At 40.1% G+C, this 18,397-nt stretch overlaps 1 long non-coding RNA gene across 1 annotated transcript; it reads right to left on the bottom strand.

The window, feature by feature from the left end:
- Window positions 1–3: 3 nt before the first annotated feature.
- Window positions 4–17,017, bottom strand: LOC307227071. Its single transcript, XR_013843777.1, has 3 exons — window positions 15,544–17,017; window positions 14,663–14,741; window positions 4–1,844 (listed from the first exon to the last, which is right to left on the bottom strand). It is a non-coding gene; the product is annotated as an uncharacterized lncRNA (long non-coding RNA).
- Between the last annotated feature and the right edge of the window lie 1,380 nt (window positions 17,018–18,397).

The raw sequence follows: 18,397 nt of genomic DNA, 5'->3' as shown, positions 1-18,397 counted from the left end.
AAATGCTTCTGGGTAGCATATACATAGGCTTGCATCCAGCACTTTGAATTGTGCACAGCAGAGCATGTGATGTTTGCCAAACCCTCCTACCTCCCAAAAGAATAAGGCAGATCAGCTGTCTTTAGCTATAAAAAGGGGAACCTGATAATCATAGGTCTTACAAAAGTGTAGAGTCAATCAGTATTAAGGATATATATATTTCAGAGAAGTATATGTTTTTATTATGACTTACTATGGTCATCCACACTCAACCATACTACTTGCAACTTGCACAATATTGCCTTTGATTGCATGATAGCAGTCTTGACTGCTTACTAGATGCAGAAAACTTAGTTGGCGTGAAATTTAATGGTGGCTTCAAATAATTCTAAATATTAGTATTGGATAAAATAGGCATACAACAGACTGGAACAGATGCTTAAGAAGTTATTAGTATTTTCTAGCTCTGTTCCAGAAACTTGATCTGGCTTTGGCCCCAAAAGACTTCAGTTCAAATCCTGTATTTGCCAAAAATTCATTGGATGGGCTTTAACTCTGCCACTAGACCGGCAACTCATAACCAGAAAATAAGATGGTAAAACTGTTTGTGATAGTACTACTATAAGGCGACCCCTATTTTTTTGAACCCAAAATTAAGAAATCAGTATTTTAAACATCAAACAGAACAACTTTGAGCTTTTTGGGGGAGGTCACCCCAAGTTGTTTTTTGAGGGAAGTTGCCTTAAGTTCCTGAGCTTTTTTTTTTTTTTTTGCAGCAGTTGACCCAAGTTAGGGTTGCCATATTTCAAGAACCAGAACCCGGGCAGCTGCACCAGGGCCCAAGCCCTGTGCATTCACCATCTATGTATAAGATGACCCCCATATTTGGACTAAACAAATTTAGCAAACAGCTGTGTCAGACACAGAAAACTACAGTATCTGAATGGTAAAGTGCAAATACAGGCCTAACACTTCATCTACTATTTGTAGTAGTATGCATCCCTGAAGATGTATTTTACAAAATTGTTGCTAGGATTAAGAAACTACTAAGGAATACACACTAACAAAACAGACAGACAGACACACAATTTTTACATTAGTTAACTTGCTCCTCCAAGGCATCAGTCCAATTACAGATCAAAAAGTCTTAAATGCAAATACAGTGGTACCTTGGGTTAAGTACTTAATTCATTCCGGAGGTCCGTTCTTAACCTGAAACTGTTCTTAACCTGAAGCACCACTTTAGCTAATGGGGCCTCCTGCTGCCGCCACGCTGCCGGAGCACGATTTCTGTTCTCATCCTGAAGCAAAGTTCTTAACCTGAAGCATTATTTCTGGGTTAGCGGAGTGTGTAACCTGAAGCATATGTAACCTGAAGCGTATGTAAGCTAAGGTACCACTGCAGACCTCTTTTATTTTGCAGCCTGAAATGGCTGTTTACCTGGCTCTTGGGTGGGCAGCAGTTGTGGCCTAGCACGGCTTCCCCTCTTCCACCAGGGGGACAAAAAGCCTATTTGTCATGACTGGCAACTGGGACCTCCTTTGCCACTGTGGATGGCAGGATAACCTGCTAACACCAAAATTTGAACTGCCCAATTGGGCAAAAACAGGGTCAGAGTCTAGGTCTTCACTCCCGTCCACTGGCTGAAAATAAAAGTGAGTGGGTCCACAACTGAAAGCTATAGTAAATTTCCTTAGGGAAAAACCCCATTCACCTCTTGGTGGAAATCCATGCAGCACAGGATCACTTTTTGATCATTTCCTGAGAGGCTTGAGGACTGTCTTGGAGGTTCCTGCAGGGACTAAACTGGCATCCGGATGCAAGGTGGTCTCTCTAGTTATAGAATTACGTTCATCACCACCTACTGCAAAAACAAAGTAACAACTCAGAAGGGAAAAGAAAATCAGTTAGAATACGCTTGCATGTAATGAAGTGTGTAGAAAAAAAGATCCTCGGGACATGTATTAATATTTATTTCAAACAGATTTCTATGACTATTTCTAAATCAAATATTGGCTCCCAAGCAATTATTTTTTTAAAAAAACTATGTATTACTCTAGGATTCTTTTATATTTCTCCCATATTTTATATATAGACTTTCTAACTATATGCCCTAGGAAGCCTTTATGCACTTTGACTTTTTCATCTATTAGATAGGCATGCCATCCAAATCTCGTCTCTATTCCCTCTAAATCCAATACATCCGAGTCATCTAATTTGATCCATTCTTTTAGCCAGGTCAGACCCACCGCATCATGATATAACTCCATGTCAGGGAGGCCAAATCCTCCTCTCTCCTTCTTATCTATCATTATTTTGTGTTTTATTCTTCGTTTTTTCCCTGACCACACGAATTTAGCCAAATCTCTTTTCCACTTATTAAAACATTTATCTCCTCCTAGTATTGGGATCCTTTGAAATAAAAACATCATCCTTGGTAATATGTTCATCTTTATTACCATATTTTCCCTATTAAGGAAAGATTTAATTTCCCCCATATTTGCAAATCATTTTTTATTTCATTCCATGTTTTCCCATAATTCTCTTTACTTAAATCTATAGTGTTTGATGGGACGCAGGTGGCGCTGTGGGTTAAAGCCTCAGCGCCTAGGGCTTGCCGATCGAAAGGTCGGCGGTTCGAATCCCTGCGGCGGGGTGCGCTCCCGCTGCTCGGTCCCAGCGCCTGCCAGCCTAGCAGTTCGAAAGCACCTCCGGGTGCAAGTAGATAAATAGGGACCGCTTACCAGCGGGAAGGTAAACGGCGTTTCCATGTGCGGCTCTGGCTCTGGCTCTGGCTCTGGCCAGAGCAGCGATGTCACGCTGGCCACGTGACCCGGAAGTGTCTCCGGACAGCGCTGGCCCCTGGCCTCTTAAGTGAGATGGGCGCACAACCCCAGAGTCTGTCAAGACTGGCCCGTACGGGCAGGGGTACCTTTACCTTTACCTTTATAGTGTTTGATGTTAAATTTATTCCAAGATACCTTATTTTCTTTTTAATTTCCAATCCTGTAATTTCTTGTAATTTCACTTTATCCTTTTCTTCCATATTTTTCACTAGAATTTTGGTTTTCCCATAGTTTAATTTGAATCCTGCTAATCTGCCATATTCATTTATACATTCCAATATTCTAGGTGTGCATTGTAGGGGATTTTCTGTTGTGATCATAACGTCATCTGCAAAGGCTCTTAACTTGTATCTTTTTTCACCAACTACTATTCCTCTTATTTGGCTGTCCTGCCTTATTTTCTTTAATATAACCTCTAATACTATTATAAATAACATTGGGGATCGGGGGCATCCTTGTCTTGCACCTTTAAAGATATTGATTTCTTCTCCAAATTCTCCATTAATAATAATTTTTGCTTTCTGATGGTTATATATTGCATTTATATCTTTTTGGAATGTTTCGCCTAGACACAATTCTTTTAACAGTTTTTTCATAAATTCCCATGAGACTTTATCGAAAGCCTTCTCCATAGAATCATAGAATCATAGAATCATAGAATCATAGAGTTGGAAGAGACCACAAGGGCCATGGAGTCCAACCCCCTGCCAAGCAGGAAACACCATCAGAGCACTCCTGACATATGGTTGTCAAGCCTCTGCTTAAAGACCTCCAAAGAAGGAGACTCCACCACACTCCTTGGCAGCAAATTCCACTGTCGAGCAGCTCTTACTGTCAGAAAGTTCTTCCTAATGTTTAGGTGGAATCTTCTTTCTTGTAGTTTGGAACCATTGCTCCATGTCCGCTTCTCTGGAGCAGCAGAAAACAACCTTTCTCCCTCCTCTATGTGACATCCTTTTATATATTTGAATATGGCTATCATATCACCCCTTAACCTCCTCTTCTCCAGGCTAAACATGCCCAGCTCCCTTAGCCGTTCCTCATAAGGCATCATTTCCAGGCCTTTGACCATTTTGGTTGCCCTCCTCTGGACACGTTCCAGTTTGTCAGTGTCCTTCTTGAACTGTGGTGCCCAGAACTGGACACAGTACTCCAGGTGAGGTCTGACCAGAGCAGAATACAGTAGCACTATTACTTCCCTTGATCTAGATGCTATACTCCTATTGATGCAGCCCAGAATTGCATTGGCTTTTTTAGCTGCCGCGTCACACTGTTGGCTCATGTCAAGTTTGTGGTCAACCAAGACTCCTAGATCCTTTTCACATGTACTGCTCTCAAGCCAGGTGTCACCCATCTTGTATTTGTGCCTCTCATTTTTTTTGCCCAAGTGCAATACTTTACATTTCTCCCTGTTAAAATTCATCTTGTTTGTTTTGGCCCAGTTCTCTAATCTGTCAAGGTCGTTTTGTGATCCTGTCCTCTGGGGTGTTAGCCACTCCTCCCAGTTTGGTGTCATCTGCAAATTTGATCAGGATGCCCTTGATCTCTGCATCGATTGAAATCAGGGCTGCTTGTTTATCTCTTCTTACTTGTAGATATTCCATTATGTCTATTATATTTCTAATATTATCCTTTATTTGTCTTCCTTCCACAAATCCAGCCTGATTTTTATGCACTATTTTTCCCATATATTTTTTCAACCTGTTAGCCAATAATCCTGCATAAATTTTATAATCTGAATTCAACAACGAAATGGGTCTATAATTTGAGACAGATTCCAAGTCCGTGCCTTGTTTTGGCTGGAGCGTTATATACGCTTGAGTCCAAGAGTCTGGAATATTCCCCTTCTTTACCGCTTCCTCTATTACTTCTTTTAGTGGGTCAATTAATTCATTTAACATTTCTTTATAGTATTCTGCTGGTATGCCATCTGGACCTGGGGATTTCCCTATTTTTAATTTTTGAATTGATTCCTTAATTTCTTCGGTTGATATTGGTTCATTTAAGAATTTATGGTCTTCTTCTGCTATCTCTATTGATTTATTTTCCTTTATATATTCCTCTATTCCTTCTGTTAGCACTTCTTTTTGATATAATTTTTTATAATATTTTTCAAATTCTTTTTTAATTTCTGTCATATCCCTTATTGTCCTCTCTTCTACTTTTATCTTATTTATTAATTTTTCATTTCTTTGTTTCTTTAATTGCCAGGCAAGGATCTTGCCTGGTTTATTTGCCCATTCAAAATTTTTATATTTCCAAAATTTGATTTGTTGTTCTACCTCCTGTTCTATAATTTTATTGTGTTCTACTCTCAGTAATTTAATTTCTTGATTTAATCTCTCTTTATTTTTGCTTGCATAGGCCAATTTTTCCTTCCTTTTAATTTCTTCTAAAAGCTCCCTTTTCTTTTTTTCTTTATTCTTATATGCTATTGAGTTTTGTTTTATGAAATATCCCCTAACAACTGCCATCCCAGAATCCCACACTGTTTTTACATCTATCCCTTTCCTCCAGTTGTTTTCAAAATATTCCTTCATCAACTTTCTGGCTCCTTGTATTACTTTTTGGTTTTTTAATAGGAAAACATTCATTCTCCACCTTTTTTCCCTTTCTCCTCTTTTCCTTTAAGAGTTAATGATACTGGATTATGATCTGTAAGTGTTTTTGGTAATATTTCTGCATTCTCTGCTTTAATTGTCATATCCTTAGTAATGCATATACAATCGATTCGACTATATGAATTTTTAGGTTCTGAGAAATATGTGAACTCCTTTTCAACACGATATTTATATCTCCATATATCCACTAAATCAAAAATCCTTACCATTTCCACAAAGCTTTTTGGCAGCTTCCCTTCATTCCCCCCCCCCTTTCTTCTGCGATCTATCCAATTCTGGTTCTATTACTCCATTTAAATCCCCTAACACAATAATTCTCATATCTATGTATTCCATTAATAACGATCTTACTTTAACATAGAATTCTGATTTTCTTTCATTTGATCCATAGATTCCCGCTACTACAATTGGCTCCCCCTCTAATGATATTTTGACTATTACAATCCTCCCCTCTTTATCTTCATATAACAACTCTGGTTCATATTTGCTTTTAACATACATTACAACCCCCCTCTTTTTTCTTACATCAGATGCGATGAATTCTTCCCCTAACTTTGGTTTTACTAGTAATCTTTTATGCTTAGTATTGATGTGGGTTTCTTGTAAACAAACAAGGTCCCACTTCTGCCTCTCTAAGATACGTTCAACTTTCTGCCTCTTCCTCCTATTGTTTAAACCATTTACATTCCAAGATAACAATTTAAATTTCATTCTTAATTAGTTAAAAAATTATAGAGTTAGTAGAAAGAGTTAAAATTATCTGCAGTGGTAAAGGAGAAGGGTTTTGTAATAGTTATTGGTCTGATTATTTACCACTGGCGTAGTTCTTCATCCTTCCGCCCTTTGCTGAGCTCTTTCTTCTTCTTCCTCCTCATCTGATAGCTCTCCCTTTCTTCCTTCCTCATTTCTTCCTTCACTTTTCCCTCCTCCTAATTCTCCTTGATACTTCCTCCAAAACATATCTGCTTCCTCAAATGTCTCAAATTGTCTTCTTTTTCCTTTGAAACTGAAGGAAATCCCCACTGGGTATTCCCATCTGAAGGATATTGATTTGGCCTTTAGTGCTTTTGTTAGAAATTGGAATTGCTGTCTCTTTTTTATCAACCTGGGTGGGACCTCCGTAAAATGATTATTTCCTTTCCATCGATGATTAATTTGTTCTTACTCTTTGCTTGGAGGATCTTATCTTTCATCCAATTTCATGTGAATACAATGATGCAGTCTGCCGGCCATTTGTTCATTTTTGCTTTTCTTGAGTTCACTCTGAAGATTTTCTCTGTCCATTCTATTATGTCTTTTCCCTCTAAATGTAGCCACCTTGCTAAATTTTCAGTCATCTTCTTCCAAATATCCTCCCTTTCCTCTTCTGGAACATTTCTGAATCTCAAGGTTTTCTCTTTAATCTGCATCTGTATCATTGCTAGCGCATCCCCAGTAGCTTCCTGGATTGCTTTTTGTTCCTCCATCTCCTTTTTCAATTTGTCCATTTCTTTTATTTGTTCCCTTTGTTCTTTACTAATTTTCTTCACCATCTCTTCCATTTGTTGATTTTTATTCTGAATTTCTTGCACTTTCTTATCTGTCTCCTTCATTCCTTCTAGGACTTCTGTTAATTTTTCCTTTATTTCTTCATTTTCTTTTTCATTTTTTTCCATTGTGTTTTCTAATTTTTCTAATTTCCCGTCAATTGTATTAATTTTTTCTTCCAACTCTTTTCTCAATGCTCCAACATCCAATTTCAAACTAATAATAAGGTCCCTCAAATCCATTTCTTCAAAGCCTGAGTTTCTTCTTAATTGTTGCTGTTGACTTCCAGTTCCAGTCTGTTTTTTAATTGCATGAGACATTTTACATTCTCTTTTTCAATCACCAGATGTCCTTCTATTACTTCAATTTTCCTTTATTGCTGCTTTTCCTACTTTGTCCACTAGGTGTCACTGTGTTCTTATTTACTCAGCTTGCCAGCTTCTGCCCTCCTTTAAGCCTCTCTTTCACTATTTTGTCTTCATCACTTCCTCCTTCTTCCTCCTTCTTGGTGATTACTCAGCGTCTTCAGACTGTCGACGCCATCTTATCTGTTAAATTCCCCTCCTTTCCGCCACAGCGTTCCTTATTCCTTTGTCCTTATCTTTCCTTCAAGGACATTCAGTTTCAAAGCAGCTGCTTTACTCCACCCAGCTCCAACAACAGGCAGCCTGCACTGCTTTGCACTTTGTAGTAAGTCCGTTTCAGATAGTGTGCTTTTAAATAGTTTAATTGCAATCTGAGTGATTTCTTTACACTCTCTCCATATATTTTTTCTGCTCTTCTGTCTTCCCTTTACTTTTGTGGTAGCATTACTTCCCCTCTGCTATTTTTACTCCTTATTTTGTTTTGGGTTTACTCGCTTCTTGAGGGGTTCCCCCCCGAGTTTCCTTTTCCCCCCTTGTCTTATTTCCTTTTAGGTTTTATTGTTACTGCTACCACTTTACGTTTATTTTAATATAGAAATAGAGATTTTACCATCTTGTCACTGCTTCAGTGATGTGAGGCTTTTCACCGGTCTGTTTGATGTTCTTCTCTGTGCCTGGATTCCCCCCCACACACACCTCAGCCTTTTATTCTTTTGGCGAGGGGTGCCGGGACTCCAAAAGACACTGCCGAAGTTCCTTTGGCTTGAGCTTCCTTCCAAGCCTTTTCAGGGGTCGTTTAGCCAAACGTTGCCCCTCACAGTACCGGTGTACGCCCTCGCTTACTTGCTTACTGCAGTCAGAGCTCACACTGTTGCAGCTGTGGTAAAAGCAGAAGTCCTGGGCATCACCAGCAGAAATTGTCGCAGTGAAAAAATTAAATATGAAAGAAAACTGGGCTACCTATAAAATGGTGTTAAAGGAAGAAAACGGAGATTTGGAATTAAAGGATTGTACAGAAATTAAAGCTCATATTAGTGATTGGTTTCAATATACCGTATTTTTCCTTCTATAACACGCAGATTTTTTCTCCTAAAAAGGAAGGGGAAATGTCTGTGCGTGTTATTGAGCAAATGTGTGGTCCCTGGAGCCAAATGGCGCGAGGGGAGGCAAAAAAAATCAGGCAAAAATCAAATTGCGCGTCTCCTAGAACGGAAACCTGAAAAGAGGAAGCGGCTGCTTTCCTGCATTCTGCCTCAGGGTCTTACTGTCCACCTACCTCTGTTTCCTTGCTGTGTTTGCTCAAACGGAACAAAGAACAGGGAAAGCCCCTCCCCTCCAGGCAAGCAGAGAGGAAAGCAGAGTGTCTTCTCTGTGCTCCGTGCTGCTGAAAACATGCAGAAAGGAGAGAGAGAGAGAGAGAGAGAGAGAGAGCTGGCTGGCTTGGGTGGGTAGGTGAGGGAAAACTTTTGCCTTCCTTTCCTCCCTCCCGTTATACCCCTCTCCTGCATTCTTAGCCAGCTGCTTCTCTGCACACCCCTCTCGTGCTCCTTGTCCCTTCTGTGTTTTTCCTTCCCTCCCCACTTAAAATGTGGTTAAAAAGCATGGATCCACATGGATCCTCAGGATCTTTGCATTGGGTCAGCCCAAATTCACCATCAGATCACATAGCATGTCCATGGCTACAGCCTACCCCCCAAAAATCACGCACCCACTGTTGCCTGGGGCTGCAATGGTGTAAAAACGTGGTTAAAAAGCATGGATCTACATGGATCCTCAGGATCTTTGCATTCGGTCACCCCAAATTCACCATCAGATCACATAGCATGTCCATGGCTACAGCCTGCCCCCCCAAAATAACGCACCCACTGTTGCCTGGGGCTGCAATGGTGTAAAAACGTGGTTACAAAGCATGGATCTACATGGATCCTCAGGATCTTTGCATTTGGTCACCCCAAATTCACCATCAGATCACATAGCATGTCCATGGCTACAGCCTTCCCCCCCAAAATCACGCACCCACTGTTGCCTGGGGCTGCAATGGTGCAAAAACGTGGTTACAAAGCATGGATCTACATGGATCCTCAGGATCTTTGCATTCGGTCACCCCAAATTCACCATCAGATCACATAGCATGTCCATGGCTACAGCCTGCCCCCCAAAAACCACACACCCACTGTTGCCTGGGGCTGCAATGGTGCAAAAACGTGGTTAAAAAGCATGGATCTACATGGATCCTCAGGATTTTTGCATTGGGTCAGCCCAAATTCACCATCAGAGCACATAGCATGTCCATGGCTACAGCCTGCCCCCCCCCAAATCATGCACCCACTGTTGCCTGGGGCTGCAATGGTGCAAAAACGTGGTTACAAAGCATGGATCCACAGGGATTCTCAGGATTTTTGCATTGGGTCACCCCAAATTCACCATCAGATCACATGTCTGTGGCCACAGCATGAAGCACAAAAATGATACATCCACTGTTTCATTCAGAATGTTTTTCCCCTTGTTTTCCTCCTCTAAAAACGATGTGCGTGTTATGGTCAGGTGCGTGTTATAGAGCGAAAAATACGGTATTCAAATTAAGTACAGATTAGCGAAAGACAAAAAGTTAGGATTTGAAAAAGAAATATCAAAATTCGATAAATATTTAATACAAGAAAAAAATGATTATGATTATGATTATGGGAAAAATATTATGTTTGAACAATGGGAAAAATTGTGGAAGGAAGATATGAAATTCACTATGTGTTATATATTGAAAGAAAATTATCTCAAAATGCAACACAGATGGTATTTAACACCTGAAAGAATAGCAAAAATGAATAAAAATTGTAGCGATGTCTGCTGGCGATGCAACACTGGAAAAGGTACTATGATACATATATGGTGGAATTGTTTAAACATCAAACAATTTTGGGAAATAGTATATAACGAAATGAAAAAAATGTTCAGATATTCATTTAGGAAAACACCAGAAGGTTTTTTATTGGGAATAGTACCAGGAAGCCTAAAGGAAGAAGACAAGACCTTATATTTATACGCAACAGTAGCCGCAAGGCTATTGATTGCGAAAAATTGGAAAAGTGGTACTGTACCAACAAAGATAGAGTGGCTTGCCAAATTATTGGAGTACCACAATATATCCAAAACAATGGGAGAAATTGGAAGGATCTCAAAAGAGAAGGCAGAAAGGGACTGAAAGGTGTTTAAAAGATACTTGCAAAACTATATCGAAAAATCAGAACTCCTATTAGAATAAAGAAGTTTCGTTTCAAATATTGGAATATTAAATAAGATGGATAACAATGTGTAATAGAAAAAGAAATATGAAATTAGGTTAAAGGTGTGTGAAAGAAAGTAATAGAAGTAGAAAGAAATTGCAGTTGAGTAGATTGGAAGTCTAACACAAAGGGTGAGGGGTGGTGGATGGTGATGGGAATCATCTGTGGGATTGAGTGTAGGTATGTTGTAGGTATGTAGGTATGTTGTATGAAATGTATGTTTGTATGTGTATTAATGTTGAATTATTTTAACAATAAAGTCGACCAAAAAACAAACAAAAAAACTAAAAAAACTATGTATTACTCACACTAAGTTATTTGTAAAAGAGAAAAAATACTCCTTGTCACAGGTAGCACCAACAGGGCATTCTAGAGCAACATCCAAAAACATTTTTACTGTGTGTGTGTGTCACATCTGGCAAAATTATGTTCACATTATTCAAGGAACCAAAGTTTAAGCAAAACATCTTAGAAATGTTAGGGCATTATTCAGTCATTTCATGAAGCAGCTGGTACCTTAGGTGACAACGTTCACATCTACAGAACAAAAGGCTTCCAAAGCCCTACTAGATACATTCTTATCATGGTGAGCTGGTTCCCTATCCTCACCCTCTACCCCCCCCCCCCATCCAACAGCAAGCATCCTCCTACCGTTGCAGGTTTCTTGGGATGGACCCTCCCCATGGTCTGAGTAGACCACAGGAGACTTCTATAGGCTGAATGACCTGCCAGGTAACACAGGGCTACATCTCAGTCCTGTGCACAAAGGCTCACTTAATCTGGGATGTCTGAATCTGACATCACCCAAGTTGAACAGCTGGGTCCATAGAAAAAGGAGTTAATTCAGAAAGACAAAATAAAAACAATTAAAAATTAGGAGTACCATCTCAAATCTGTCAAACACAAAGAAGCAAACATTGTGGACAAAAAGAAAAGGCCAAGTTCATTCCTTCAGTAATACAGTGGAACCTTGGTTTTCAAATGTAATCTGTTCCAGGAGACTCTTTGACTTGTGAAACTTTCAAAAACTGAGGATCAAAGGGTGGTTGGCAAAATGCATTGAAAAAGTGGAGAAACACGCCTCCGAAGCTGTTCAACCTCCGAGGCACATTCAAAAACGGAAGCAATTACTTCTGGGATTTCGTCTTTCAGGTTCCGAATTGTTCGGCTTCTGAGAAGCTCAAAAACCAAGGTTCAACTGTAATACAAAAATGATATAAGGCCCCATTCTTGCTGAAATATTTACAGATATAAAGGATCATGGCCTGATACATGGAACTTGGAAAAGCACACACATTATAGTGCTACCAAAACCAAATAAAGACTTGGAATCGGTTGAGTCCTTCAAAATTTGGAAAAGCTTAATTTTGGTCCAATGATTTGAGAGATTAGACAAAAATTGGAAACTTGGAGCAAGGGTTTGCTGTCATGGTTGGGCCAAATCACCACTATAAAAATGATGGTGCCTCTTCAGATTCTTACCAATAACCATAGAAGACAAAAAATTACAAAATTGGCAAAACGTGCTTCTAAAATTTATACACCAGAATAAAAGGCCAAGGTTACCATATAAAGCATTATATAAACCAGGCAAAGGAGGTGGCAGTACCTAATATCATGTATGCAGCTGCCCATCTACATAGCATTTTTCTGGTAATTCAAGGATTTCAACAAATAGCTTGGCTAAATATGAAAAACCCAAATGAACAGAATTCAGTAAGAGGGTCCCATTTTGGCAAATTAGTAAAAAAAAAATTATTGAGATAGAAAACCCCTCTTTATTATCTAATCTAAAAGTGTGGAAGAAATGGTTCCCAAGGATGGCCTCTCAGCTTCCTCCTGTAATACCATTGGCATTTCACCCTACTTTCTATAATAGAGACAGAACATTCCCCTTTGAAAAATGGGAAAATGTGGGCCTGTCTTGGCTTAAAGACTTTTACAAAGAAAACACCCCTTTGTCTGGATTAATACTACAAGAAATGGTTCAAAACTTTTCCCACAATTGGATGGTAATCCATCAAGTCATCCATTTTATAAGTAGCACAGAAATCTGCAAACAAGGGATGAAGTCACTAACTACATTTGAAAATATTTTATATACCAGAGACCCTAGAGGTAATGGTCTAATTGCTTTAATCTATAAAGTGATTGTAAATTTTTCAACCTCAAAGCCCTCCATGTTGAAGACTAGATGGGAAAGAGACTTAGGAGAAGGGATTGATGATGGATTGTGGGAAGGAATGTGGCAAAAAGCCCCCTTTCGAGCTATTTCTGCCCGAATAAGAGAAAACACCTTAAAGCTAACCCACAGATGGTACTTGCATTCCACATTGCTGAGCAAAATAGACAAAAATATTTCTCTGCAATGTTGGAGAAATTGTGGGAATGAAGGAACATTTATACACATGTGGTGGAAATGCCCATTGATTAAAAACTTCTGGTTAAAAATATTTCAGGAAATGGAACAAATTACATCTTAATCGATCAATTTGGATCCCAAAATAGCATTGCTTTCTATATTTGCAGATGAAGCACAAAATCTTAGAGACAAAGACTTAATTGTGCATCTTATAACTGCAGCATGTCTTGCTGTTGCTGGACACTGGAGGACATTAAACGTGAACCTATATGAAGTTTGGTATGCTTATGTCTGGGAATTAATTTTGATGGAAAAGTTAACAGAAAGGGTATGTGAAAGAAAACGTGAGAAACTACATAACTTTTACATAACATGGTCCTCCTTTATTACATATGCATCAAAGAAAGAACATGCATTTAAACCACCTAAGACACATGGAAGCATGTGGAATGATATTTTTTAAACCAGCAACTGTAGAAATAATTTTTTATTTCATTATATTACTAATGTAATTACCTGGACGTAGTTGGGGCTGTTTTTTTTGGGGGGGGGGGTTTAGGGGAAAACTGTATTTGATTGCTTGTATTTGATTATATGTTGTTCTTATATTCAACTAATAAAATATTCAAATAAATAAATAAATAAATAAATAAATGATATAATTAGCTTTGGAAACAAATGTTTTGGGTACATGTGTGAAATGAAAATAAGTTAGATGATGATGATTTTATTTCTACCCTGCCCATCTGGGTGTAGACAAAAGCTTGCTGAACCACAGACTCAACTGAGTTCAATTCAAGATCAGCTTGAATTGCTAAAACCATCTGCTAACCTCTTTAGCTGCTGCCTGCAAAGGACAAATCAACAGGAGAACTGCAAAGATGGGGTGAGTGGCAGACAAAGTCTTGTTCAGGGGTCAAGAGCTAGTTGGCTAGCACAGGAACTGTGATGGCTCCTTCCATGAAAAAGCCATGTTTCAGGATTTCTGCCAGAGATGCACAAAGTTAGCATCAACTGCAGTTAGACAACCAATACCGTTCTTTGCCACCAACATTTTTAAAAGCATTATATTTACAGAAATCTACCATAAGTCAGCTCGAATCTGTTTGTCCTCATCCATCCAGTGATACAAAGCCATAAACTTTATTCTATCAGGGTTCCTGAATTCAACATTTCCCTGATAGAATATAATATTTCTGCAAAAAAGTTTAAATAAACCAATGCATTTATTCAAAACCTATTTAAAACTTTTTTCACAGACCAACCTTGGTAGAACTGCATACTGTTTTTTTGTTTGCTCTTATCTGAAGCTACACTGTAATTTTTTAAAAATTATAAAGTACTGTTGAACAATCTGGTGAATCTTCTATGAATCTGTTTGAAGCTCAAAAGCAGAGGGTGCTTTCTCCCATAATTTAGATAAAAATGGTTAGTCACCCCTTATTCCTGATGTGGGGTTCTAGGAACACGTTTTGCAGGTGCATCACCTTTAATACTCTTAACTGTGGTCAATTGTTCTAATGAAATCCCATGTTAGATGCTGCACTGTTGAAAACAATAGTAGGAAACATTTGTTACAGGGGTGCATCCGCTGGCTGCTTATTCATTCAGCATCAACTCCACCACAACACTTCCAAAGGCCTTTTTTTCAAGTACTTAAAATCAAGCCTACATCTTTACCTGGAGATACTTGTGCCTCATTCTGTCCTGGTGAGCCAATCACTGCTTCTGAAGCATCTGAAATTTGAAATGTGTTTCCCTAAATAAAAAATTAACATTATCCACATAAATATTAATAGGGAATTCATAGAAAGGACAATTCAAGAGCTCTTCAGTATCTTGGTAAAACCAACACCTATCCTCCCATTCAAAGACCAATAAATATTAAAGAGCTAGCAAGCAAGCATATAATCCTTGGGCCATAGGTGGGGGTGGGGTATAAGAAGCTGGGCAAAAAGCAAGACAAACCATATTATGCTTGGTTTTAAAAACTAATTATTATCAAAATGAGTTATGCAAATGGAAAGTAGTTTTCCTCAGGGAAAACTTCATTATTATTTTTAAAGCCTGCTTTGAACAGCAAAACATGTTATATATATTTTAAAATTCAGATTACCAGTGAAATTGAAGATACTATTTATGCCTTTTCAGCTTCTAGTATTACACTCAGGTTTAGGGACTGGACTCTGATTCTCACCATACATGGAGTAGATTCACTGAAAATCAATGAGGTTGACTTCCACTGGTTTAAATGGGTCTACTCAGTGCATGACTATGTTTGGATCCAATACTAGGATACTACAAAAACCAAAAGTATATAGTCAAGATGCATATAATCTAATACTAGGATACTACAAAAAACAACACTACAAAAAAAGCAAAAGTATATACTCAAGAGACATAAAATCCAAACTAGCTAAATATCTTTCATTCCCAATTTAGCAACTTCCAGTTAAAACCTGAATGTATTTACAGTAGCTACTTATTCCTAAGCAGAAAAATGAAAATTCAATAACCTGCTGTGAAAGCACATCAAGTTGGTGGAATCCAATGGACAGTACCTGCACATGATTCTGGCCAACCACAGCTTCATAAGGAGGTGGGGAATCAAGCGGACAAAAAACCTCAACTCCTTTAATTCTGGCTCCATAAATAAGTGGCAGTGGATAACATCAGAACCCCTGCATCCTAGGAGAAAACGGTTGTATCAGCTATAAAGTTCCCTCGACTCTTCTATGGAAAGTGGTCCCACAGAATTCAGTGACCACAGCAGATATCATTCTTTTGTGGAAGAGCAATTTGTAGGATACTCTTTCAAGAATCTTCACAGGGCCTCTAACATAACCCAAACAGAGACTATCTGTGAAAACATAAGCCAAATAATTTAAATACTAAATCCAATAAAAGTATATGTGATTTAAATAAATGCTGGGAGTTAGACACATAATCTTGGAAATCCATCACATGAGCAACAGAAAGTGGCATAAGCAGCTGGAGATGCTGTTATATTTTAAGCCAGCTGCACAGCTGACTCCCAGGTAAGAGGTCGGCAGGAAAGGCCTCTGTGGTGTCCCAGAAGGATCCTCTCTCACATTACTATGTGCTATTAATGTTTCCTTACATTCTTCAGTTCCTTTTTCATGCTTAGGCTGCAGCTCTATAAAACCTTCACAGCTAATTCTAGATCAGGCTGTGTGAAAATTCAGCGCCATGATCATGAAATGTGAATTGAATTTCTCGCTCATCCCTTAGACAGCAAACTTTTATACTCTGAATCCCAAGCCATTCAAATTTCCTAATTAACAGACATATTTTTATCTGGTACATAATGTGCCTATATATTTAAACTCCCCATACTTAAATGGTCTATTATGCTATGCTTTACTTAGTATGTTGGCTTTATATGAAAATTTGAAACTGATACCTACAGGATTTAAGTAAAGAGCAATAATTACCATTCCAGTTTTTTTAGATTATTTTTTTAGGGGAACCAGAGGGGTTAAAACCCTGCTTGAGTCCAATGTGTCTAAACATCCTACTATTTTACTGTGAGTGAAGAGAGGTGCACCAATCTGGGACTAGGGAAAAGACAGGGGAACACTTCAGTTCCACTCTTTCCATGAGCTCTGTTTCACTTAGTTTTGTTTCACACTTCTTGCTTTCTATTTTTTATTTTGACGAAGGGAATCTGCATAGTAATGACTCTGTATAGATCAGGCAGACTACAGGAGGTGGCAGGGATAGCCAGCATTTGATTAGTATTTTATCCTGCACGATCAATTTACTTTCCATTAGTCCAAGCCATTTCCATTTGCAAGACACTATTAGCTGCCGCCACCTCATACTGTAAAGGGCTGCGAACAGATTGTCTCCAGGCTCTTCATAAAACTGTCGTGTGCAAGGAGGAAAGGGAAAGATGCAGAGAAAACTGGACTGCTCTAAGAGTCTAGCTATGTTACATAGTCAAGCATTGGCACGGGGACATTCCCAGGGGAACTGAAGGAAGCAGTGGTGTGTCTGCTCTTAAAGAAAACTTCACTAGATCCTTTAGACCTATCCAATTACCGCCCAGTTTCAAATCTTCCATATCTGGGTAAGGTAATTGAGAGAGTGGTTGCTGAATAGCTTGGTAGGTTTCTGGAGGAAACATCGGCTTTAGATCCATTTCAGTCCAGGTTCTGTCCTGGTTTTGGGACCGAGACGGCTCTGGTTGCCCTAACAGATTATCTCCGTAGACAAATGGATCGAGGCGGGTGAGGACTGCTGATTCTTTTAGATTTGTCAGCAGCCTTTGACATGGTCGATCATGATCTTCTGGACCACCGCCTTGCCAACGTTGGGATACAGGTCAAAGCCCGTAAATGGCTGTGCTCTTTTATCTCTGGTCGGGGACAGAGGGTGGCGCTAGGGAGAGAGATGTCGCGCCACTCCTTGGTGTGTGGAATGCCACAGGGCGCAATCCTCTCCCCGATGCTTTTTAACATCTTTATGCGCCCCCTTGCCCAGATTATCTGGAGCTTTGGGCTGGGCTGTCACCAATATGCTGATGACACTCAGCTCTATCTGTGTGATGGCCTGGGATTCGGACTCAGAGGCTGAACCTGAGGAATCCCAGCCTGCACAGGAGTCCCCGCCTCCAGAACCAGCTGAGCCGGGGCTGGGGCCTGAGCCTGAAGGCTCCTCACCTGTGCTGGATCCTCAGGTGCAGGCACCAGCTGAGTCTGCTCTGGCTCCTGAGGTGATCGAGGATCCATTGCCTGCAGGTGCTCCACTCTCAGCCCCGTCAGAGGAAGCTGAGGAGCCTCTCCTGAGCTGCAGAGGCTCAGGGCAGAGAGGCAGAGGGAACTAAGTTCCTGCAGGAGGAGTGCTCGCCTCCGGGCCAGGAAAGGCGAGTCACCTGTGGACCGGGGCCGCCCTGTGCTTCAGGGCAGATAAAAGCCAGTCAGCCCCAGTCCCAGGTTGCGGTCCTAGTCCCACGTTGTTGCTAGCCTGTTCCTGCCTGCACCCTGACCTGCTCTTCTGCCAGAGTTCCTGATCCCACCCGACTCCCCGCCTTGGACCCAGCTACAGCTTTGACGGACAGCCTTCATACCGCACCACTGAACTCAGACTGGACTCAGACCTCGGCTCTCGGTTAGCCCCCGGGACCAGCACAATCTGCTGATGGATGGCCAAACCAACTCGGCTCCGGACACACAGACCAGATGCTTGGAAGCTGTGGCTGGATAGTTTCGTGGGAGCCAATTGAAACTAAATCCTTCGAAGACAGAGGTCCTATGGCTGGGTCGGGATGGCATGGGGATGAGGGACCAACTCCCTCCTCTTGCGGGGGCCCAATTAGTGCCACTGCCTTCCGTTAAGAGTTTGGGTATAATCCTTGACTCCTCCCTTTCCATGGAGGCGCAGGTTACAGTA

The sequence above is a fragment of the Podarcis cretensis genome, assembly GCF_951804945.1.
Source record: "Podarcis cretensis genome assembly, chromosome: 11".
In the NCBI taxonomy this organism is placed as follows: domain Eukaryota; kingdom Metazoa; phylum Chordata; class Lepidosauria; order Squamata; family Lacertidae; genus Podarcis; species Podarcis cretensis.
Note: the sequence above shows the minus strand (reverse complement) of the source record. Positions and strands in the feature narration are given on the sequence as shown.